The sequence below is a fragment of the Adiantum capillus-veneris genome, chromosome 30 (assembly GCF_014529385.1).
Source record: "Adiantum capillus-veneris isolate H3 chromosome 30, ASM1452938v2, whole genome shotgun sequence".
Classification (NCBI taxonomy): Eukaryota; Viridiplantae; Streptophyta; class Polypodiopsida; order Polypodiales; family Pteridaceae; genus Adiantum; species Adiantum capillus-veneris.
Window position 1 is genome coordinate 54,126,401 of NC_140960.1, and position 26,233 is coordinate 54,152,633.

General features: G+C 41.4%; 1 pseudogene; it reads left to right on the forward strand.

Annotated features, from left to right (window-relative positions):
- The first annotated feature begins 21,633 nt into the window (after nt 1-21,633).
- LOC147417976 (brassinosteroid LRR receptor kinase BRL1-like) lies at nt 21,634-24,432 on the forward strand (annotated as a pseudogene).
- The last annotated feature ends 1,801 nt before the right edge of the window (nt 24,433-26,233 follow it).

The window sequence follows — 26,233 nt, forward strand, 5'->3', positions numbered from 1 at the left end:
GAGATAGGTGTTTCGGTTGGACGGTCCCACATCCTCGTCGCTACTCATAATGAGGATAAAAAACTTATAACCTGGACAACAAATTTAATATTCTATTGGCATTCTTCGTCTTATCTCTCTCTCTCTCTCTCTCTCTCTGTCTCTCTCTCTCTCTCTCTCTCTCTCTCTCTCTCTCTCTCTCTCTTTACCTCACATTCTCTAGTCATGTCCAATCCCCGCACACCTCGGTCTACAGGTGCACGGAGATCAGAACCACCGGGTTATAATCTCGTCTTTATTGGTCAATACCTATATTTGTGGGTACAAGAAATCTACACACCCACGTCTACATGATACTGCATGTAGTGGACAAAACCCCTTTGCCTCTTCTCTAGCTGTAGCACTTCACAGCATCTTAACATCTTTTCACAGTAGATCTTTTCACTGTTCGTCTAACTCTAAACCCTAAACCGTAAGTAATTCTTGCGTGGACTCGATCTAACGTAAATAAGCGTAAATCTAAATAAACGTAAATCTAACTAAAAATAAACCTAAATCTAATTTAACGTAAGTCTACATCTAACCTAATCTTTAACGTCTTTTGGGATAGTTTCCTACGACGTTAAAACTCTCTTCTTCTTGTGTGTGTGTGTGTGTGTGTGTGTGTGTGTGTGTGTGTAAACCTAAATAAACCTAAGTCTAATCTAATATAACATAAATCTAAATCTAACGTAAATTATGTTATATTAAAAACAAAGAACTAAACTAATAGGGATTATAAGAACCTTAAAACTGATTTAACACATAATTTTTCACATAACTCGGCAAGAGTTGGCATTCTCATCACTAAAGATGTGAGAGTTAACTTCCGACGGTGACGCTGCCTCATCTCCATCCACATCTGACGACAGCAATTGGCCCTTTAGACCGTTCTTGCTCTTGTTACTAACTTTGAAGTTGCTGTTGAATGACTAGAGGTTGTCTAGATGGTCATTGTGTCGGGGATGTAGTGACTCTTGCCGCCTTGAAGATCCACCTTCTTCCCTATCTTCTGAAGACATTTCACCAGTACTTTTGGATCGACGGAGCCCACCATGAGTGAAGGCAGCAATACCCTATATTCCATTGAGGGCTTTCTTCACCCGCTTCATGCAGGCATCGCAGTCTATGGAGACCTAAATCTAATCTAATATAACGTAAATCTAAATCTAGCGTAAATAAACATAAATCTAGTTAAAAATAAACCTAAATCTAATTTAATGTAAGTCTACATATAACCTAATCTTTAACGTCTTTTAAGATAGTTTCCTACGACGTTATAACTCTCTTCTTCTTGTGTGTGTGCGCGTGTGTGGATATGTGTGCCAATAAAAAGAGATAAATGGTATAACCTTTCTATCACCCATGCCAAGTATGATAGATTGATTATGCCATTTCCCTCTTGAATAATAGGTCTTGAGTTCAACTCCTCGTTGGCTAGATCTTTAGGTCTTTTAATTTTAATTAGTTTCCTACGATGTTAAATTAGTTTCTCTCTCTTTCTCTCTCAATGTGTGTGCGTTTTTTTGGATCGTATGCATGTTTTCTCTCTCTTTTCCTCTCTCAATGTGTGCGTTTTTGGTTTATGCATGTTCTCTCTCTCTTTTCCTCTCTCAATGCGTGCGTTTTTTGTTTATGCATGCTCTCTCTCTCTCTTTTTCTCTCTCAATGTGTGTGTGCATTCTTTGTTTATGTATGTGTGTGTGCGTTTTTGTTTTTGTTTGTACTCTTTCTCTCTCTCTCTCTCTCTCTCTCTCTCTCAAAAACACTATGTGTGTGTGAGAGAGAGAGAGAGAGGGAGAGAGAAAGAGGGGAAGGGAACATGAGAATGAGGAGAGGGAAGGAGCATACCTGGCTCTCCTTCCTCTCCTCGTGTGTGTGTGTGTGTGTGTGTGTGTGTGTGTGTGTGGAGAAGAGAGAGAGAGAGAGAGAGAGAGAGAGAGAGTGAGGGAGAGCGTTACCTGCTCCTTGCTTGAGGGCGTCGAAAAACTCAGATCTGAGATCTGAGTTTTTGGGCGCGCTCGGTTATTTTTTTAGCCCAGCCGGCGTCGCTATGAGCGTCGCAAATTTCTTTGTAAATTTGCGACGCTCATAGCGACGCCGGGATTTTTTTTTTTGAACGTCGCTGTGTGAGCGTCACTAATATGAATAGCCTCTTGTAGTGGAATTAAGAAATCTAATATAGCTAGTTTTACTATCAATAGGCACTAAAGGTCAACTTATAATCCCATGGGTAATCCTTCTAATGGTCTATAGTCAAGTTAAAGCTATTTAATTGTGACAGCAAATTGTTTAATGTCCTAAGGCTGACTAGAGGCTTTTTCTCTTTTGGAAGACCTTCAATATTATATATGATAAAGGAAGTTACACTTGAAATAATTGCCTAGATATATTCCCTTTTCCATTGACCCCCCAAAGCGTCTTTGTTTAGACTTTTTTTCCACGTAGAGTCTTAACTGATTTTTGGCTCCCCTCCCCCCCCCCCCCCCCCCCCCCTCTCCCCCTTTTCTTTTTGAGTGGTTGTGCTGATTGTATCTTTGGGGGGTAATCTTGGCATTGTTACCGTCCCCAAACTCATCACAATGGAAAACTCCCTTTATAATACCTAAGCTATGGGGAAATGTACTAAAGAAGCCCTCTAGAAAGAACTGACACACTGCACATAATGCTTCATAATATTGGAGTAAGAACCTAAAGTAACTATTAATAATTAGGAATATTGTTTGCAGTATTAAAGGAATATTTCCTAATGCTCTACCTTGGTTAAACTAGCTTATCAGAATTTCTAATTAATAAACCTAGACAAGGGACTATGATGTAAAAGTATATTGAATCTAAGGTAGAATACTTAACAAGAATGCTAAATACTTTGTTACTAATCACTGTTAAATTAGGAAAGCATGGATGTTAGAAAATAAAATAAGCAATAATGATGGTTAGAAAACACCTGTATGTGCTGATGGCCATGATTGATTTGACAAGTGGACATGACAAAGATTGCATGATGTTCAAAAACCTTTTGCAATGTGTTCATGTACAAAATAGCAGATATAGGAAATACCTCTAGGAGGCACATGAGTGGGAAGAGGCAACAACCCTATATTGAACAAAATCCAAACAAAATACCTCTAGGAGGCACATGAGTGGGAAGAGGCAACAACCCTATATTGAACAAAATCCAAACAAAATAGAGAACCCTATAACCTATCTATTTGCACCACACTTAGGATCATGGGAAGAGGATATTGTATACATTGGTTTATAGTCGTAAGGTTAGGCGTCTATCTTCATACTCAAGATAGATATAGTCATCCTCAGTGAGACCGTATGCTTCCTTGGTGGCATCTATTGGTTCTGCTTCATATCCTTGTGCATATATGTTAATGAATATTGCTACCGTATGTGGGTAGTCATTTTGTGAGAAGGGGTAAGATTGTGCCAAGGGGGCAATATCCTCTATTGCATAGGGATTACTTGTGGTCAATAGATGCATCAACCATTCTAGCTCCTCAAAAATTTCCTCGCTTATTAGATTAGCTACCAGGTCCCATTGAGAGATAAGTTCAAGGTAGATCATGTGAAACACTTGAGAAAGATAAAGAGGATAACTTTCACCAAAAGTAAAATAAGCAGAGGTAGAGGACTCTTGTGAACTAGCCATATTTGTGAACAGAGATAGATTTGGATTAGGTTTCTAATAATTCTTGGGTTGGTAAGTGCACATAACATGACATTGTGATTCATGTGCACGTCTATGTTTCAATCTTTTTTGGATGGCTCTTGCTCTTTTACTTATTTTTCATTAATTTTTTTGTTTTTTCTATATTCTATGTTTAAAGTTATATATATACATTCCCTAGGGTTTGGTAATTAAAAGGTAAGGGAGGGAAGGTTGAGAGGACATTTATAGGAAGAGACACACTAAGTTGCAGTCCCTTCTTCCTTGGACAGATCATACCTTTTAAGAGGATGTCGTTACCCTTTAGAACCATTTATTCCAATCGGTAGCAATTGAGGTCTTTTACCAATATTTTTCTACCACCTTTGGTGCTTCATCAAGTTGCAAGGGTGGTAACGTACTCTCCCATGAGTGAACTTGAAGTGTTTCAAGAAATATCTTCAAAATGGGAGGTGTAGGTTCCTTTGTGGGGATTGACAATTGTAGGTGGAGGTTGTGCGGAAGCTTCTATGTTGATGGATGAACTAGCTTTAGAACATGTGTGGAGTATTCAATGAATTTTTCCTTTGTGTGGTCCTCAATTGGCCTTGGAGTTACAAGATTTGGCTTGCATGGTTCTATAGGTGACACGAAAAAAAACAACTTATGTTTAGGCACCCAAATATTATCATTGTTTTCATAGTAGCCTTGGACTTCCAATAGTCATTTAGGAACCCAATGCAGTATATGCTTGCAATTCTTGGGGAAAATGGAGAATTTCTTGCAAGGCTTCTGTTTTGAATAAGAATGAATATTAGAAGAGGTCATTAACGAAGCTTTAGGGACCCATTGGTATGCACCCCTTGTCAAGTCACGCTGAGTCTTGGGTGCAACATTCTTTATTTCAGTCATGGAAGTTGAATCTTTAGAGTATTGTGCCACTGAAAATGATGTTTCAACCTCTCAATTTTTCAATGTTTTGTCTTATGTCCCCTTAGGATGCAATAGCTCAGGGAATGTTTTTTGAGTGTTAGGGATAAGAGTTGGTTTTGGTGTTGTGATATTGTCGGTCCCCCAATCAATAGTACACTTAGTTGTAGAAATCCACTTATGCCTTAGTTTTATGTTACCCTCCATAGCACCACTAGACATGACCAAAAAGCTTTGAACCACAGTCTTGTTGTCATAGATGATAGGGATATGCAATTTCCAAGGATAGTGGTTTTCTTCTTCTTGATACGTTTGACTTGGAGATTTCTATTAGAGATAAAAATGAATTCCCTAATTGACACCAGACTCCATGAGATAGCAAATTATGTTGAGGTCATGTGTCCAATAATGCATTGTGTAGTACTTCCCTATAGGTGATGTTTAACTCAATTGGGTACCATAGAGGTGGGCCATAGTCTATTGAATTATCATCTATTTCAGCTTGAAATGCATGTCTAACTCCAAGATTAGCCTCTCATTGGCACCTAAGACATTGTTGTTTCTCTTGAGCCTTAGCTTGGGCTTGTATCTTGTTCAACTCTACTTGTGCCTTGGTTGCCTTCTTTTGATGGATGGCACATAATTCCTCTTGGCTCAGAGGATCATAGTATCTTTTGAATTTACTCATATTGAGGAATCAAACGGTCTCACTTTTGTTTACAATTTTCACACGAATGATACCTTGTGAGGTGATTTCACAGACTCTTTATTGCATATTTCAACTTTTTCTTTTCATTATGCACTCCGTACATAAGGATCTTATCACCAAATTTGATATCCTTGTTCTTTAAATGGAAATCAAATCACTTCTTTCTCCTACCCTTCTCCACAAGTGCATTTTGCAGAGTCAATTGTCTCTCCTCATCTAACCACTCTAGGATATATAAATGCTCCAACTAAAGGGTTACCATCCCAACCTTCTTGAAAAGCTACTTGAAGGCTAGGAATGAAGAACTCCCAGGGCATAGCTGCTTGTTGGAAATATACCATCTTGAAGGGTGTGCAATAATTAGTAGCCACTTAATAAGCTATATGGTAAGCCCATAGAACTAGCGAGTCAGTTTCAAATCCCAATCTATGCAATGAGCCTCTACTATCTTGGTTAAAATAGAGATTAGAGACTTGTGGCTTGGCCATTTGCTTGTGGATAATGAGGTGCAAAGTTATGGTGGGATATCATGAAGCTTGTCGTTAGTTCTCTTATTACTTCATTTATAAATGGGTACCATTGTCACTCAAAATTTCAAAGGGACAACCAAATCGTGTAATAATGTTCTCAAAGAGAAAATTAGATGTTGTCCTTGCGTTAGCCTTGCATGAAGCCTTAGCTTCAACCCACTTTGTGACATAGTTAGTGGCAACAATAATGTACCAAGGTTGAGTGTTACAGACTGCTGGACTAATCAGACCTACAAAGTCTAAGCCCCATTTTTAAATGGTTGAGTCACTTTAATAGGATGTAAGGGCATCTTATCTTTTCACTGTGTGTTTTTTTAATGTTGCATTCAGCACACCCTTTTGCAAAAAATGATGGATCCTTAAATAAGGTGGGGCACCAATATCTTGATTGTAAGACCTTTCTTGTAGTTAGTTCTCCTAAAAAATATCCTCTAGCTATGCCCATATATGCCTCTTGCAATATGTACAAATACTTATCCTACAAACACATCATCTAAGAATATCATCTTTCCCTAGTTTATAGGGGGTTCCAATAATTAGGCAATAAGGTTTACATTCCTTGAGTAGATTTCAAGCTACATGTTTAGAAAATTCCTTGGTGGCAAACCATTAACTAAAAAGTTTACAATCTTCTCACTCCACTCAAGCACAGTCTCAACTATGAATAGTGAAGTATCATGTGATTCATCATCAACTCTAGTAGGGGCTTCACCATTGGGTATGTGAGACAAATGATCTGCCATGACATGTAGTTTACCGGGTCTCAGTACAATGGTGAAATCAACCTCAAGAAGAATTAGTAACCATAGCAAAATTGGTTTACTTCATAGATCATAGCTAAACCTTCTCACTCTGTATAGTGGTGTAGTTCCTTTTAGGATAATTCAATTTGTGATTGGCAAAGCTAATGGGGTAGTCTAATTTATGTTCTTGTGATAGAGTTAGAACACACCCAATAACAAAGTTTCATGCACTAATATGCACATGGAAGATAACATTCCAGTGAGGTGCCCTTAAAATTGGGGTGCTTTCTAGCTTCGATAGTTCATAGGCCTTGTCACACTCTTTGGTCCATTTATGTTCAATGAGAAGCTTATATAAGGGACAAGCTATCTAAAAAAAAATAATAGAATAAATCGTTGATAATAACCGACATGCCCCATGCATCTTTGAACTCCCTTATAGTTAGTGGGTGGTGGAAATTGTAGAATTCCTTTAATTTTGACTTCATCTATGGAGATACCATTCTTGGGATTTTGTGTACACAACCTACACTCCCCCATGGTATAATATTTAAAATTCTTAGGTGCATGGTGTAAGTCTATGGGATATTGTTGTGCTATGGACTATGCTTTTACTTCTGGTTCTTTTTTTTTTTTGTTGAGCTAACTCTTGGTTTTGGTATCTCCTTGCAATATGACTCAATTTTGGCTTCTTTGCAATCCCTAATCATGCAATGTGAATGGGTCATGGAGTACACCACATGAAATTTTGAAGGTATTTGCCCCAATTTTCTATCAACTTTCAATGAGCATCACATGCCCCCACATAACTAAGACATTCTCTAGTGTATTTCTTTTCATTCCTTTGAGCACACTTATTTTCTCGATATTGTTGCCTCCTAAATCTTTTATTTTACTCCTTTTGTCTAATTTTTTATTACAAGTTTTCTCTAATGCAGAATCTTTGGATGAATTGCTACTCGTGTCCTCTTGTCTTTAGGATAGATTGTCATATAGGGTACTATTGGGCTCCGAATGGTTTGTTTTCATATTTGTGCCAATATTTGGTCTAAATTCTTCATCAAGCTCAAAGTCAATTTCAATTAATAATTCAAACTCCAGATCACGTGGGCTATAGTATTTTGAGAGACTACTAGTTTCAATGTTAGTTAAGTCTTTGTACTCTATGCAATTAGAAGCTATATGCATTGCTTCTATCTGCTAAAGAGTATAGTAGCCTCCACTCCCAAGACATGATGATGTGTGTCAAGTTATGTACTCTCTACTAAAGATAGAGGTGGATGCTCTCTGAATGGTGTGGATTCATTGATAGCATCGCTACCACAACAATCATTGCCAATGTCGGATAAACTCCCATGTGTGACAATGTGCTAGTGTGTTGGAATACTTGTATCTGGATTGTAAGGACTTGCACTACAAAATCTTGTGCATATGCACACTTCTAAAGTGAACACTGTAAGGAAAATACATCCGTTCGGAAGGGGACCGGCACACAATCAACATGCCTCTCTATAGCCCAAGATATGCACATCACCCCTAACCACTAGAGTTCACCTTCAAAACTCGACAATCTCACAGGAAAACCACCGCTTGCACACAACCATACGCACACGCCCAATGTAGAAACACCAATATAGTCTAATCATCCCACACAGCTTGATTCACTGCCTTCACCACACATACAACCTCTCCATATCCCTTTGTGCACAACAGACCATCGGGGGGACACAACTGCCGACACACGCTCGGAAACACACACACACAACAAAGAAGAGAAGGGGCAAGGGGGAATGAACACGAGATTACATCAATGATGGCTTCACTTTTCAAAAGATGAAAAATTACACAAGATATCTCCAAGCCGGCACACCCTTGGTGAGCACAAAACATCAACAAGTAGCTCTTTGGCTCTGCACAAACTCCATAGCCACACCTCAGCTCCACACAATCGGGTTTGACAATCAATAGCGGAGCAAAAATGGCTCTCCAGAATTAAACTCTCAAAAAGCCCCTTGGTCCTCCCGCACTACTTGCCCAAGAAGGAACCCCCTCAAAAAATCAGAAATCCTCCCTTATAGGAGCCCCTTCAAAGACCAAAAAAGAAAAACAAATTGCTCCCTTTGCTCATGTAGACAACTGAGCTTTTTTTAGCATTCTCTATGCATTGCCGACCACTTGTCACACTCCATTTCAGGATTGCATGATGCTTACACATCAACCAAGTTTCCAATCTCAAGCTATGTGAGAACCGCCCTTTATAGGCCTTGGCATGACCCTTCAACTTCACCACATGACTGACCGCTAGTTGCAACAACGACACCATCGTTTCTCCCCAGGCTCTCCCTTAGAAAAGTTTGACCATGGGTGTGGGAACCACCTCTACTACATCACTAGCTAACCGCCAGTTAACGGTGCCATTGTGACCACTTGTGCAACACCCAAACACGCCATCACGCACCCAAAATTTCCACCAAATGCCACCTCGCAGTCGCGAGCAGCGCCCAACTGCCATGGCCAAATCAACTGAGAGCTCTCTTCCTCCCTCTTTATGTCTCCAAATGGGCTCACAACCCATCCCAAATAGACCGCCATCCTTCCATCTCGTCCCTCGTGTGGGATTAAACAGGGCACCATGTGGCAGCTCCACAAGTGTTCAAGCTCTCGAGTCCCAAAAATCTCCAAAAAAACTCTTTTTTTTTGCCCAAATTCATAGACCTGCCATTCTTTGCATAGAGCTCCTCTCCTTGAGCCATAAATTTCCCTTGAAACTCCATGTTTTCAGCTTTGATCTCGACTTTGCCAAGCATTCCAATCACTGGTCCAAAAATTGAAACAATCATTAGTATTGATATGCTCAACAATGGGTCCCCAACTTCAATGGGCTATAACTTCATGCTTCAGAGTCCGTTTAACATGCTGTCTCTTCCTATTAGGTCCATATACTTCCCTTTACCCCTGCAAACTTTTTCAACCTTTAAAAATCACGAGATGACATTCTCTCTAAAGCAATCAAAGTGGCCCAAAACCGGCTATAACGGAATTGGCCTATTTAACTTGAGAGTAGCGGAAATTAATGAGAGTACTTTTGAGAAATAACTTTGTGAGCATAACGGGTGAACATAATTGAAGATAGCAACATAATCATAGCAATTAGTTAACTTGGCATGAACGATACTTTTGCAAGAGAGAGAGTTTAGAGAACATGACAACAGTTGAGGACCGGATTTATGTGGAGCCGGTCCCCCCTCCAATAGGCATTTGTATTATGATTTCTCCCATTAAGAGAGAGACTTGTTACAATACAGTCTTTGTGTTCCTTGTGACCTGGGTGATGCAATGAAGATGGAAAACTTCATGCATCACAAAGATAACATAAACTTGAAGAAAGATTTAACTATCCCAAGCCTCAGTACCAAGACCTCAAACACCTTCGAAGGTGGAGAAAGCTAGCAGGGAATGAGGGTAGGGAAGAGGAAGCAGAAACATTTCGTAGGAGAAAGAATTAGTTCCTCACTTATCATACTCTTGTTGCTAGCATACATAATAGCATAGTAATGAAGAAGAAGGAGATGGAAAGCTTAAGCATTGAAGCATGGCTCTTGGTTGGATTTGCACTCTATACCCAAGAGTGTTGGTGTAGGCTCTCAACCTCTACTTGCTTGGAGAAGGAGAGGGTGCTCTTGCACTTTGCATAGCACACAATGAGAGTGTTTGTGAGTGTTTGTGGGTGAGTATACCCCCTAAGCAACCCCCTAGCTTGCTTGGGTCGACCCCCCCTTGTAGCTCATGATTGAAGCTCATTGGACCCCTCCAGGCCTAGCCAATCATAAGCAGGAGGCATTACAAGCAGTAGGGGTAGCCTTGAGACAAGTGTCCCCCTTTCCCCTTTGAGAGAGAGGGCTAGATAAATTCTAAATCAACTACTTAAATCTCCTAAATTACTATTGGACCCCTTGGGTGGCCAACCAATAGGCTTCAGGCATCTCATGAAGGTAACATAGGTAGGGGCCTGACATGTGTCCTTGTTGCCTCTTCAAGCTTGGGCCTTCCTTGTGTGTGTGAGTGTGTGTTCTCTCTCTAGCCCCTAGGAAAAGGTCTCGCCCCGCTCTTTGTAGATATCCTTTTGACTTTTGGTGCTCAAGCACCTTAGTCATCAAGCATGACTAAGCACTTGGACTAGGGGGTATTCCCACAAGCATCTCAGGCAAGCTTGTCAAAGCACCTCAAGTACCTTAATCATGTAGCAAGTCAAGCACCTCAAGCATGTAGTAGATCAAGCACCTCAAGCACCTTAATCAAGCACCTCAAGCATGACAAGCACCTCAAGCAGGACAAGCACCTCGAGCAGGACAAGCACTTCAAGCTTGGTCCGGGTTCCCGCCTCAAGCTCAACCCTAGCTTACTTAAGGTCAAAGGACTTTTACACACATTATTGGAGGTCTTTAATGAAGCTAACCCTAAGGTCTTATGCTCCATTGGTTAGCCTTGCTCTTTGATAGACCATCTCTCATTTGAGCCCCTTTACCATTGGCCCCGTGTTGAGATAGATCTATAAGCACATATCTATATCTTAACACTTGTTCCCGTTTATTCTCCCACATTAAGTGATCAATTTAATATGAGAAAATCATTTGGTTTGGTTAGATATTAGATTTTATGACATTACCTCTCTCTTGAAATCATAGTCGTCCTCGACTATGAGGTAAAAGAGATAAAGCCTTAGTCATTAGTCAACCTTACTTAGCGGGTAGAGGATCTCTTTTTACCCTAAGACATCTTTCCAAGATGGATGACTAATCCATTTGGTGCTTGGGAGACATGGCTGCCGCAAGCATGTCTGCTCTTTAGTCCATTTTATTTTCCCAAAGTAGAGTGACAAATTCTACTTGGTTTTTGAGAGACGTAGTCTTCACAAACATGATTCTAGGCATGCATACTAGTTAAATTTGTGCGCAATTAAAAAGAGGACTAGTCTTATAAGACAAAAACATGAGTCGTTTAAAAGAAATTTGTACATTTGCTTACTCTAATGTAGCATTGTAAGCATTGACAAGGTTCATACTATCCTTAAGTTGTACTCCTTGCATCCATCTAGCATCTTCAAAAGGATAATTTTTGAACTTAATAAGATACCGTCGGATAATCTTACCATGTCGTAGTACCTTGTATTCATGCCGAAGGACAGCTTCGGGTTGTAGCACCTCTTCTTGGTCTTCAACTTCGGGAGGGTCTTCAATAATTGCTTCAGTTGGTGGCTCTCCTTTGTAGGGCTTAAGTAGGCTTACATGAAAGGCATTGTGTATGAGCCAATGGTTGGGCAACTTGAGTTGATAAGCCATCTCATTGATGGGCTTTAAGATTTGGAAAGGACCATAGTATCTTTTTGCTAGTTTAGCATAATACTTTTGATGGCCCGTAGGATTTTTGCCCGCCGTTCGCCTTAATCGAGCCTTAGGAAACTTGAGTAAGACCCAATCATTTTCTTTGAACATTAAGGCTCTTCTGTGCTTATCAGCAACAACTTTTTGCCTTTGTTGAGAGATGGATATAGCCTCCCTAATCTTTTGAAAATATTCTTGTAGGTCACGGCTATACTCATCGGCAGCGAAGATCTTCCCATGTACTTTGAGTAGCAAGGGACTTTTAGGTCTTCCCTCAATGATCTCAAAAGGTGCTTTTCCCGTAGAAGTATGTACAGTATTATTGTAAGCATACTCTATAAGAGGTAAGTACTTTTCCCATTGTGAGCGTTGATCTACTTCGGTAACATACGTCTTGAGTAGATCGAGTATTGTAAGATTGGCTATCTCACTTTGGCCATTCGTTTGTGGGTGATAGGCCGAAGAGAAATTCAATCTTGTTCCTATATTTTCAAAGAGACCTTTCCAGAAATTACCGGTCATTCTAGGATCTCTATCTGACACGATGGATCATTGGGTAATCCATGGTGCTTGAAAATTTGAGATATGAAGAGAGTTGCCATTTGGTGTGCCTTAATAGTCTTTTTGACAAGAATAAAATGTGCTTGCTTGCTAAACCTGTCAACTATTGTCCATATTCCTATATTCCCATGGATAGACTTGGGTAATCCAAAGATGAAATCCATGGATATACTATCCCATGGTGAATTTGGAATAGGCAATGGCTGGAGTAATCCAGGTTGCTTCCCTCTATCATACTTGGTCTTTTAGCATGCTACACATTTTGAAACATACTCTTGTATGTCCACTTTCATGGTAGGCCAATAGAAGTACGCCTCTACTCCTCGGAGAGTAGGTTGAATACCCCTATGCCCCATATATGGAGGAGCATGGGATTCATACATAACTTTCTCACGAAGGGAATGGGTAACACATAGCCTATTTCCGTGGAGAAAATAACCATCCTGCAAGGTGAATGGTTCCTCTTTCTTTCCCAAAGCAAGGGCTGACATTATGTCTCTAAAGTCACGGTCAGTAGCATACTCATCTATCATAAAGGATATATCATTCTGAGTAGCTATAGACATCGCATTAACTTTTGGTCGTCGTGAAAGTGCATCGGCAACTTGATTGTGCTTACCAGCTATGTGAGCAATATGGAAATTAAATTGGGAAAGAAAATTTGCCCACCTCATTTGTTTGTCGGAAAGGTTGGTTTGCGTCATGAAATAGTTGAGACTTTGGTGGTCGGTTCTTAGCATAAATGGAGTCCCCAATAGGTAGTGCTTCCATGTGTCTAGGGCATGTAGAACAGCTAAAATCTCTTTTTCATAAATGCCCAAGACTCGTTCTTCAATATTGAGCCTTCGGCTTTCATATGCTATGGCATGCCCTTCTTGAAGCAAAACTGCTCCAAGGCAATCACCACAAGCATCACATTGGACCTCAAATGGCTTTGAGAGATCCGGAAGCACGAGGATTGGTTGGGAAATAAGCTTCTCTTTGAGATTTTCAAAAGCATTTTGCTCCTTAACAATCCATACAAACTTAACGTTCTTCTTAGTTAAGTCGTGTAGTGGTCCTGCTACTTGAGAGAATTTTGCTATGAAGCGTCTATAATATGCACACATACCAACAAAGCTTCTTAGCTCATGTAGATTTCTTGGGTTAGGGCATTCTTTTATTACCTCTAACTTTGATGGATCCATTTGGATACCATCTTTAGAGATAATATAACCTAGGTATTGAATCTCTTGAAGGAAGAATTCACTTTTCTTTTGGTTGAGATAAAGCTTGTTCTCCCTCAATGCTTGAAAAATCACTTGGAGATGTTGCTTATGTTCCTCCAAAGACTTGGAGTAGATGATGATATCATCAAAGAATACTCCAGTGAATTTACGATATGGTCTAAAATTTTTCTCCATCAAACGATTGAACGTAGCTGGTGCATTAGTCAAGCCAAAAGGCATGACTAGATATTCATAAAGACCAAACGTTGTGCGAAACGCGGTCTTTAAGATATCTTCATCCACTATCCTTATTTGATGATAGCCACTCTTAAGGTCAATCCTACTGAAGTAGGTAGAGCCTTGTAGCTTATCAAACAGATCTTCTACCCGAGGTACGGGAAATCTGTTTTTGATAGTGATATGGTTTAGTGCTCGATAGTCCACACACATACGGTATGTACCATCTTTATTTTGTACTAAGAGGATTGGAGAACAAAAGGGAAAGGAACTAGGCCTCACCATCCCTTTGTCTACCAGTTCTTGTACTTGCCTCATGATCTCCTCTTGTTGAGCTTGTGAGACTCGATAAGGAGGCTTGTTAGGTGGTGAGCTTCCAGGAAGGAGCTCAATACGATGGTCATCATCCCCTCATTTTGGAGGTAAGTCCATAGGGATATCATCGATGAACACATCTTGGAATCCTTTTTGAAAATTAGACAAGTCTAACTCTTCTTGATTCCTACCATTTACATTTGATGAAACATTAGTATCTTTTAGAGACTCTTTGACAAAAATCATGTACGCAGAAACTGAGCTCTTCATTGACTTATCAAAAACAAGAGGATTTACAAGTGGAATAGTGCAACCGTGCTCACTAGAATCTATATACATGTTCTTTCCCCTCTAGGTGAAGCAAATTCTCCTTTCAAGGAACTTCATGTTGGCAGCCATGCGATCAAACCATGGTGCCCCTAGGATAACATCCTGATGTTGGAGAGGAGAGATGAAGAAGTCTTCTTTGTGGACGTAGCTTTGGACATGAAGCCTCAACTTCCCAATCAAGGGAGTAATAGAGGCTTGTTGTCCCTTGAAAGCTGCATTAGCCACTACTATATCTCCCATCTCAAAAGCTTGAATGCCCAACTTGGTGGCCAACTCTATTGATATGAAGTTGAGAGTAGAGCCAGGGTCAAAAAAGATAAAGGCATCATGCTCTCTTACCTTTCCCCAAGCATAGGAAAGTGATGATCCTTTGCAATGAGCATCCTCTTTTGGAGCTTCGATGGTAGAAGCCCTAGGAGTCTCGTTGTGAGCATTCTCATTGGGGCAAGAACGATAGCCATGTCCTTGATCCCCACACTTGAAACACTTATGGTCCTTGCGAAAAGCTTCAAGCTCTTCAGGAGAGAGTTTGTTTTTACCTTTGTAAACTCCCTTCTCCTTGGACCGATTGTTGTTGTTGTTGGAAGTGACTTGGGAATTATTTTGAGCATTGGTTTTCCCCTTTGCATCATTTTTGTCTTTGTTTTCCATGGGCTTGAAGTTACGTCTAGCCCCTTGATGGAAATTGATGCGTGAAGAAACCATGGTGTGATGGATTACTTCGGTAATAGTAGCAGGCCATTGAGAGTTGATGTATTCGGCCATCTCTTCAGGTAATCCCGCACAGAATTGTTGCCTTTGCTCGGCAAAGTCTATCTTTTGAAAGACAGTAGCCTTGAGATGTAAATCCCAAAACTTGTCTACATATTTGTGGATAGACTCATGGGAGAGGAGCTTCAAGTTGCACCATTTGGTAAGCACTTTGTCCTTTGCATCGCTTGCAAGGAATTGCTTCATGATGGAAATTCGTAGAGTTTTCCATGTCTTTGGGGCTTCACCACTTCCACGAAGGCTAGCCCACCATTGACGAGCTGAATTTTGAAAGTGCATAGCTACATGGCGTAGCTTGGAGGACTCTGTGAAGCCCTCATCTCCAAAAGCCGCATCAAATTGCTGGATGAAGGCCAACACTTTGTCAGTGGCACCGAAGGTGCCATCATAGGTGAGAAAAGAGATACTCTTTCCTCCCTCCTTGAACTTCTTTAGCTTTTGTGACCTTCGCCATGCAGGAAATGATTTGCGATGTCCTCCCCTCTTGTATTCTCTAGGAGAATAGCCATAACTTTCATCGGAAGAGGAGGAAGGTGAAGAAGAAGGAGAAGAGGGTGACCTCTTCCTAGCCCTTTTCTTCCTTTGTTTCCTCTCTTGCCTTTCAGAGTGATGAGGAGAAGGACTATGTGTTGATCTTTTCCTCTTGGGAGGAGTAGGCGATCGTCTAGACCGCCGTCTTCGTGGAGCCACATCTTCAGAGGAACTTAAACTTTCCTTGCTTTCTTGCTCTTTGGATTCCTCCTCTCGAATGGGAGAGAGTCTTCTTTTGGGGGTCTCTTCAAGAGGCCTCCTAATCTCTCTCTCCTCTTGGAGAGGAAGGGAAATTCCATAAGCACGAAGTTGTTGAGTAACTTCGGCTTGCAAAGCAGGGTTGCCCATAGCTTGCTGCAACCTAGTGACGAGATAATTCACAAACATGGGAGCATCATCATTAGCACCTTCATGTGCAAAATCAAAGCTATGAATGTTCATTCTACTCTCTTGATTATTGTCGCCATGTTAAAAAATTTTATGTATGTACTTAGTGTATGCTTTGGCAATTCAAAACCTTAGTTGCCACTCCTCTTAGCCTTTGAAAATAGGCTCTTAAGTATCTACACCCACGGCTCGAAGTGGTTAATTATAGAGAGTAGAGGAGTAGGTCTATCATAGCAGAGTTGCCAAGGGCTATCTCCTTTCGGACTTCTTATGGCTCAATAATGGTAAAGCCGTAGGAAAGTCTAAAAAGACTCCATTATTAAGTCCAAAGCTCCCCAGGTGTGCACCATCCCCCACATAGTGGGCTCAACAAAACCGATAATAGATCCCAGTTCCACTTACCCTATTATAATTAACAACATCAACCATTTATAGGCTACTTAAGGACCTCTCTTCTTAAGCAAGAAAAGAGAAACCAAATGCTCTGATACCAATGTAATGGAATTGGCCTATTTATCTTGAGAGTAGCGGAAATTAATGAGAATACTTTTGAGAAATAACTTTGTGATCATAACGGGTGAACATAATTGAAGATAGCAACATAATCATAGCAATTAGTTAACTTGGCATGAACAATACTTTTGCAAGAGAGAGAGTTTAGAGAACATGACAACAGTTGAGGACCGGATTTATGTGGAGCCGGTCCCCCCTCCAATAGGCATTTGTATTATGATTTCTCCCATTAAGAGAGAGACTTGTTACAATACAGTCTTTGTGTTCCTTGTGACCTAGGTGATGCAATGAAGATGGAAAACTTCATGCATCAGAAACATAACATAAACTTGAAGAAAGCTTTAACTATCCCAAGCCTCAGTCCCAAGACCTCAAACACCTTCGAAGGTGGAGAGAGCTAGTAGGGAATGAGGGTAGGGAAGAGGAGGCAGAAACATTTCGTAGGAGAAATAATTAGTTCCTCACTTATCATACTCTTGTTGCTAGCATACATAATAACATAGTAATGAAGAAGAAGGAGATGGCAAGCTTAAGCATTGAAGCATGGCTCTTGGTTGGATTTGCACTCGATAGCCAAGAGTGTTGATGTAGGCTCTCAACCTCTACTTTCTTGGAGAAGGAGATGGAGCTCTTGCACTTTGCATAGCACACAATGAGAGTGTTTGTGAGCGTGTGTGGGTGAGTATACCCCCTAAGCAACCCCCTAGCTTGCTTGGGTTGACCCCCCCTTGTAGCTCATGCTTGAAGCTCATTGGACCCCTCCAGGCCTAGCCAATCATAAGCAGGAGGCATTACAAGCAGTAGGGGTAGCCTTGAGACAGGTGTCCCCCTTTCCCCTTTGAGAGAGAGGGCTAGATAAATTCTAAATCAATTACTTAAATCTCCTAAATTACTATTGGACCCCTTAGGTGGCCAACCAATAGGCTTCAGGCATCTCATGAAGGTAACATAGGTAGGGGCCTGACATGTGTCCTTGTTGCCTCTTCAAGCTTGGGCCTTCCTTGTGTGTGTGAGTGTGTGTTATCTCTCTAGCCCCTAGGAAAAGGGCTCGCCCCCCTCTTTGTAGAGATCCTTTTGAATTTTGGTGCTCAAGCACCTTAGTCATCAAGCATGACTAAGCACTTGGACTAGGGGGTATTCCCACAAGCATCTCAGGCAAGCTTGTCAAAGCACCTCAAGTACCTTAATCATGTAGCAAGTCAAGCACCTCAAGCATGTAGCAGATCAAGCACCTCAATCACCTCAATCACCTTAATCAAGAACCTCAAGCATGACAAGCACCTCGAGCAGGACAAGCACCTTGAGCTTGGGCCGGGTTCCCGCATCAAGCTCAGCCCTAGCTTACTTAAGGTCAATGGACTTTTACACACATTATTGGAGGTCTTTAATGAAGCTAACCCTAAGGTCTTATGCTCCATTGGTTAGCCTTGCTCTTTGATAGACCATCTCTCATTTGGGCCCCTTTACCATTGGCCCCGTGTTGAGATAGATCTATAAGCACATATCTATATCTTAACACTTGTTCCCGTTTATTCTCCCACATTAAGTGATCAATTTAATATGAGAAAATCATTTGGGTTGGTTAGATATTAGATTTTATGAAACCGGCCTTGATCGAAACTGGAAGCTCCATAACCTCGCATCTGGGACTCATATTTTTTATCTGAAAAGACCGATAGGCTCCATAAATCAAGCACTACACACCCATAGCTCCAAACTGGCTCAGACTACTTGGCATCACCTGCCCTATTCGTCTTAGACTTCAACTTCAAACTGCCATACCTTGGTCACCGTGGCTCTGTTTGACGAGCCGTATGAAAGTGTTTTTAGACCACTTCAAGCTCTTCATATCGAGGAAAAAAGACTGCACCTTGAACCTCTTTCATCTGCAACCTAAATTGGCCCTTCTTGGAGTCCTTTTGGTCTATAAAACGGCATCAACCATACACATCCATTGCTATGTGTCTGCCCAAACTCTTTGTAGCTGCTCTAGCCCTTTGCCATGTACCTGCTATCCTGCACATACCTAATTGTACCACTTTCTATGGTCGACGTCCTTTGGGTGCACCATCATTTTCCACCCCCTAGTTGAACCTTTTATGTTCAACCACACACATGCCTTACTCCTTTAGAAACTGCACTGGCAAACACTATGAGCAAACCAAAACTATATGTACAATTTTTTTATGTCCTACTATCAAACCTCATGTGGGTTGCCCCACCCCTTGCATCACATAGATCCCTCCTAGATCAAAAACTTGGCACTCGCTTCTTCCATCTGCATACCATTGTGCCGATCTTTAGCACATAGACCATCGTGTTTTTAGACCGCCCATGGCCTACCTCCAACACTCTAATCACCCCTTTGCAAACCATCCACTCCATAGCAAGAAACATCAAGCACACTGTGACTCAAAGTGAACTTACCTGGCCACGTTGTTTGAAAACATATATGACCATCCCTCCCAACCATAGAAAGTGGAGGCCTCTCCCAAGGACTCCACCTACTAGACCACCCATTTCACAAACTATCTCTATCATCATACCCACCAACCAAAACTCACATACCTTTAAGGGAAGCAAAGATACTCCTTGAATTTCTTCATTGCCCACAATAGGTCCTGTTTGTTGCACTAGAAGCACCACAATCTTTGGCTCCATGCTCTCTCCTTCATAAAAAATACCTCAATTTCAGCACCATCAAGCCCTTTTCCTTGAACCAGCTATTCTTCAAAGTTGATCAACACCGCCTACTTGTCAACTTCAGCTGCCTGCACTTCAATCACCTCTTCTACTGCTACATCGTGCTCTACCAAAGTGGAAAGAAACCCTCCCCACACTCCATCATCCTGGCCTTCATCAAGAATCTCGGCTTGTACAGTTCCCTGCTCTTCTCACATAGCCACTATATCTCTAAGTACTTGCAAAAGACCGAACTCTTCATACCTTGAATGGGCTGACTCTATCTCCCAGCTTGTGTCAGCCTCCATAGAGCTGCAATCACTCAACACATCCTCATCTTCTGTCTCAAGCTTGTGAATTTCCTCAATCTTCATAGCTTTGGCTTCATTTGCAAACCGTACTCTTTGCTCTCTAGTATTCCTCAAAGGAGACTAAAAATTCATACCTTGGTTTGGTAGCACTTCTCTTGTTCAATCTAGGACCGCCTTCACCTCTTGCACAATTGGAGTTGCTCTCTCTAGGATTATTGGCATGGGAACAACCCCATCTCTTTGCAGCCACAACACCCTTAGTTCTTCTCATGTATGCATCTCCCTTTGCACCACTTTCTGCTCAACTTTCATCGCTTCAATCTGCTTCAGCATCACCACATCTGGAAAATCCTACCTCGCAGGTAGTTTCTTCAATATCTTCGTTGTCTGCCCTTTCAATAGAGCCACCACTTCATCGTATGACACAAGCCATCAACCTCTACCTTGTCTCATACTTCTTCACGCAAGCAGTCCAAAAAATTTCTCATCTTTAGAAAATCCACATTTTCAGCAGTAGGGACCTTGATCAATTTTGCCCAAAGGGCTTTGAACTCCCATGTGCACACTTTTCTTCAAGCCATCTAGCTTTCTCTTTACCTCGTCCAAGTACACATTTGCAATGAACTTTCTTTGAAAAGCCTCTCCCAACACTTCATGATTTGTCTTCACTTTGTCAGGCAGTTCATCAAACCACCACTTTGCTTTTCCACGTACCAGAAGCGAGAAAACTCACACCGCACCATCTTCTCTCGACACATCGCTTTCTAGCAGCAACAATCCATAGTCCTGTAGCCATACCTCTGCCTCTTCAACACCTATAAAAATCAAAAATCCCAACCATGCCATGCTAGCAATACCTGCTCTTCAAGTCTTGTACCTTCAACATTGGCAAAACCACTGCTTCAACTTTAATCAGGAGCATCAGCCAGCTCCTTAGTGGGGGCACTAGAAGATGAGAAGGGGGAAAGGGTAACACACCCGGCACACAGTTAACACGCCTCTGTATAGCCTAGGATATACACATCATCCCTAACCACTAGAGTTCACCTTCAAAACTTGATAATCTCACAGGAAAACCATCGCTTCCACACAATCATATGCACACACCCGATGTGACAACATAAACAAAGCCTGATCATCTTGCACAGCTTGATTCACTTCCTTCATTACACATACAACCTCCCTTTATCCCTTTGTGCACAATAGACCATTGGGGGAGGCACAACTGCCGGCACATGCCCGGAAACACATGCACACAACAAAGAAGGGAAGGGGCAAGGGGGAATTGACATGAGATTATAGCAATGATGGATTCACTTTGCGAAACACTACCAATTCCACAAGCGAGATCCAAGTTGGCACACCCTCGGCGAGCACAAAACATCAACATGGAGCCCTTTGGCTCTGCACAAACTCCATAGCCACACCTCAACTCCACACATCTGGCTCAACACTCAATGGCAGAGAAAAAATGGCTCTCCAAAACCAAATTGGAAAAAATCCCCTTGGTTATCTCCCATCACTTTCCCAAGAAGGAACCCCCTCAAAAAATAAAAAATCCTCCCTTATAGGGTCCCTTCAAAGCCCAAAAATAGCAAACCACCTAACCTATAGGTTAGATGATCTATCTCGAAAGATGGAGAAACCCAATAGAGTAGTTTCAGTCTTGCCCTGAGCATTCCACTTTCACGATAACTGGTATGGTAGCTTCGCAAAGTGGGTTCGATGATTCATCATCAAATTGTTGACAGAAATCGACGATCAACTTTAAAAAGTACCCCACCCGAGTTCGGTTCATCCAGCCACTATTTTCTTTTAATGGCGGAGGCAGAACAGGCACAGTACTACAGGGAGTGGATTTGTAATCTTGGGGAAGGAAAGGGTTTGATTGCATGCTTGACAAGGATTTTGCACAACAACTTCTCTGGCGCTCTCTCCTCCAATGCGGCACCCTTTCTTTCATGGCTTAATGTTTCAAACAACAGCCTTTTAGGCAGCCTCCCGATGGGTATCGGCCAATGCAGGACACTTAAACATCTTAACATTTCCTTTAATCAAGGAACTGGTGAAATACCTCTTAAAGCCTTCTTATTATCTACCTTGAACCTCACAACTGCCATAGCTGGTAGTTGCTCAGACCTAACTCTGTTAGATCTCTCTAAAAATTTTATAACATGCCCAATTCCCACATCCCTCAGCTCCTGCCAAAGCTTGCGCCATGTCAACATCTCCTTGAACTCCTGGAAATATTCCCACCATCTTCAACCAGCTAGTAAGCCTAGAGGTGCTTTCCGTCTCCAAAAACAATCTCACATGCGCAATACTACCCGATTTTGGGGATTCTTTACACCAGCTTAAGAAGCTGGATCTTTCAGCAACAAGAAGAAACAAGATAATCCCAATTGCCAGCTCTACATAAGCTTGTATTGAGCTTCAACAAGCTCACGGGGCCTCTTCCTGCATCCCTCCCCAACTCCAGTAGGTTAAGGGTACTTGACCTCAGTGAAAATGCCTTCACAGGAAGTATTCCTGGCAAGATCTGTGGTCCTTCGCTCCGCAGATTGCTATTAGCAGACAATGATTTGTCTAGGGTGGTGCCCTTGGAGAGCTGCAGCAGCCTTGCCACAATAGATGTCAGTTGCAACTTTATGACTTGCGCCTTCCCGACACCGCTACCGGCTATGCCTAACATGAGAGAGATGGTTATGTAGGGAAACTTTATTGAATAGGAAATCCCCATTGACATCCATGGTGCAACAAGGCAATTATGGCTACTGGTGCTCAACCTCAACCTTATCAACGGCACCATCTCGCCCATCCTCTCAAACTGCAGCAGCCTAAAGTAGCTAACTATTTCAAATTCAAACAACCGTCTCACAAGTTACATTCCGCAGGAGCTGGGGCTTATGCCAAGAATCAATTTTCTGCATCTCAACAACAATTCATTGTCGGGCACAATATTGCCTAAACTTGGGAACTCCAGGTATCTATCGTGGGTTGATCTCATCGGCAATGAGCTAGATGGTGCCGGTGAGGTGGTTATGCGACACCGAAAGCTTTTTGTTGTAAGGAAAATATTTCATTATACTTTCTTTGGATTGAAGGGAGCTTTGAACTAAAATAATATTTCGACTAAAGGGAACTCTTTCTCCTTGGACGGGAGAGAACTACCCTAGGCTAGGAAGGCACCTCACCTTAAATTGAAGGGAGCTAAGCTATTTAGTATCCTTTGGACTGAAGGAAGCTGGCAAGAAAGCTTTTCTTTGGTTTGGGAGCTACTTTTCTTTGGATTGAAGGAAGCTCCTGATGTCTTATCATGTTACTTCGGACTGAAGGGAGCTCTTTCATTGATGCCTTCTTATGTTAATTTGGACTGAAGGGAGCTCTTTCATTGATGTCGTCTTATCATGTTAATTTGGACTGAAGGGAGCTCTTTCATTGATATCTTATCATGTTAATTTGGACTGAAGGGAGCTGCTCTCTTCTCTCTTGTTAGACTAAAATAAACTTACTTTTTATCCCATACCACAGAAAGCATCCTGCCCTTCTTTTGTGGTCCTTCTCTCAAGAAGTTGCTGCTTGTAGATAATGAATTGTCTGGGGCAGTGCCCTTGGATGGTTTAACCTTGTCACATTAGATATCATAATTTTGTGAACGGCAAAGCCACTGCCCGTCTTGCCTTACCTGTAGGAAGGAGTGGGCCAATCTCATTTCATTGAGGGAGAAGACCTGACATCTGCTCAGCGACAAGCCAACTGTGGTTGCTGGTTCTCACCTTTTCAACGGCACGACACAATTCTACCCACCTTGGCAAACTGCAGCTTAGAGTAGCTTGCTCTCCTCACAAGCAACCTCTTTACATCATAGGCAGCATTCCTTTAGTGGTCTCATGCTGGCGAATTAATTACTTGCATCTGGGCCCTTGTCCGGCACCATCCCCCCCACCCTCTCAAACTCCAGCATCCTAGAGTGGCTAACTACTTCAAACAACCGTCTCACAAGTTACATTCCGCCAGAGGTGGGGCTTATGCCAAGAATCAATTTTCTGCACCTTGGCAACAATTCGTTATCATGCACAATTCCACCCACACTTGGAAACTGCAGGTATCTGGTGTGGTTGGATCTTAGCAGCAATGAGCTAGAGGGCATCATCCCCTGCGAACTGACCGAGCAAGCAGGGAAGGTGATAAAAGGAACGCTCAGCACTGGTTTGTGATTCGGGTATTTTAAGTATCTGTACAGAGATCTATGCACAGAGTATGGCTTGGGTTCACTGCTTACCATGAGAAGAGTTCACCTTTTAAGGCTAAGAAAAATTCTAAACTTCTAGAGCAGAGATGCAACCTTAGCGTTTCTATGCAGACATTGCACCATACTACACCCCTAACCCTCCAGGATCCAGTGAAGGCAGCCTAACATTCTTTGATGTTAGCCAAAACAAGCTTACAGACACTATTCTAGAGGACTATGGTAGCCTAATCTACACCCAGGTGCTTTCATTATTACATAACAACCTCACTGGCACCATCCCTTTCAGCCTAGGCAACTTGGTCCAATGCTCCAAAAACCACATAGACCATAACCACCTTCAAGGAGGCCACCAAGGGCTTCTGTGAAGAGGCCAGGATAGGCAGTGAAGGCTTTAGCATAGTCTACAAGGCCACCTTAGACGATCAAACTGTGGTACCGGTTAAGAAGCTCATCCATAAGATTGATGAGAAGGGTGAGCCAAGAGATTTCCAGGCAAAGATAAAAACAATAGGGAAAATCAAGCACCCTAACCTCGTCTCTTTGTAGGGTTATTCTCAGATAGACAATGAAAGGTTGCTCATCTATGAGTACATGGAAAATGGTAGCTTGTATAAGTAGCTTCATGGCACGACCTATGAGTACATGGAAAATGGCAGCTTGTATAATTCATGGCAACAAAAAAAAAACAAGATGATCCCAATGGCCAGCCTGCGGCTACAATAGGGCTTAGCTGGGAAAGCAATTAGCTTATAATAGCTTCAGGAAAGTATCATGTTAGCCCATTGTCACTCAGATTCAATACTTCAAGAGAGAAGCACTTTGCAAGAGAGGCCCATAAAAGAATTTGCCAATACCAGGATTAAGCATATGATCACACAAGTTGTAAGTAACAGATGCAATTAGGCCGAATCGGCCAACATTGCATTGACCGACACTCACTACACCTTTTACACTAACATAAGGAACATGAACACGACAGCTACTATACTTTTGTTTTAGTGTATTTAATAAATTGATTATACCTTGTGTTGCATGTAACCTACTCTTGCTAGATCCATCGTCCTTATCTTTGCCTTTTTTTCAGTGACTGTATACTAAATACCCTGCACACCTTGCTATAAAAAGAGAAAGGACTAAAACTAATTCAACAGATTTCGAATGAATAGGGTCTTTAGCTAGAGGTAATTTATATATAACCGGGCTTTGAATCCACAGGAGCTTGTATGTTAAGCCTTGTCGGTTTTTAATTCTTTCTTACCTCAAAATAATAGAGAGTAAAGCATATAGGAAAAATAATAGAAAACCACAAAGATCAGAATTAAGATTGGTGCCAGATGCTATACTTGGGTGTTCATCTGTGTTTAACACAGGTGGTTTAGTTTTAAGAAAATCAAAATCCCATGTTTGAATTTGAAAGTCAAACTCGGCCGTAAAAGGTGTCCAAAAGTCTAATTCCCTAAATTTTTCTAGTATATAGTCAAATCTATTTAATATATAGAAGTCTACGCCAAAAAAACAACTAATGAGCGCAATGAAAAAAAGGACACAATAAAGGTTTGATTAATATAAGAAGCACAAATAAAAGGAAATATTACATGAATTATTGGGCTTGGTAGGTACTGGTCAATACTTTTTCGAAGTTTGAAAAGCTGCAAATCCCTAAAAAGCCAATGCATATTATAGTAATTGGTTACACAGCGAGGCCCTAGTATCTCATCTTTTAAAACCTCATCCCATGTGTTTTTTAAAGAAAGCCGCTTGATTACTTCGGCATTGGTTGCTTGGATTTTTTTTGTTTTCTCTCTTTTCTTTTCCATTTTTATTGTTTTGGATCTGGGGGCTACAAAATTGTAATAACTTTTTTGTTTGTAGCTAGCTCTTTCCCTTACCTTTTCAAGAGATTCTTCTCCCCATACTACGGGAGTTTTATCTTCCTTTAAGATATATTGGCAGACAGTTTCCCAGACCCTATGGGTACTCACATGACATTGCCGCCCTTCGAATTCTAGAAAGGCTTCGCGTATAACACTTCGTACTGTGTTTTTACTAGCACTTTCATTCCACACACCTACGTGCTTATGATGCCCACCTTTTCCATGAGTCTCTGTACATACAACGATAGATTTACAGGTAAATCGCTCAGTGAGCCGGGAAATTATATTATCC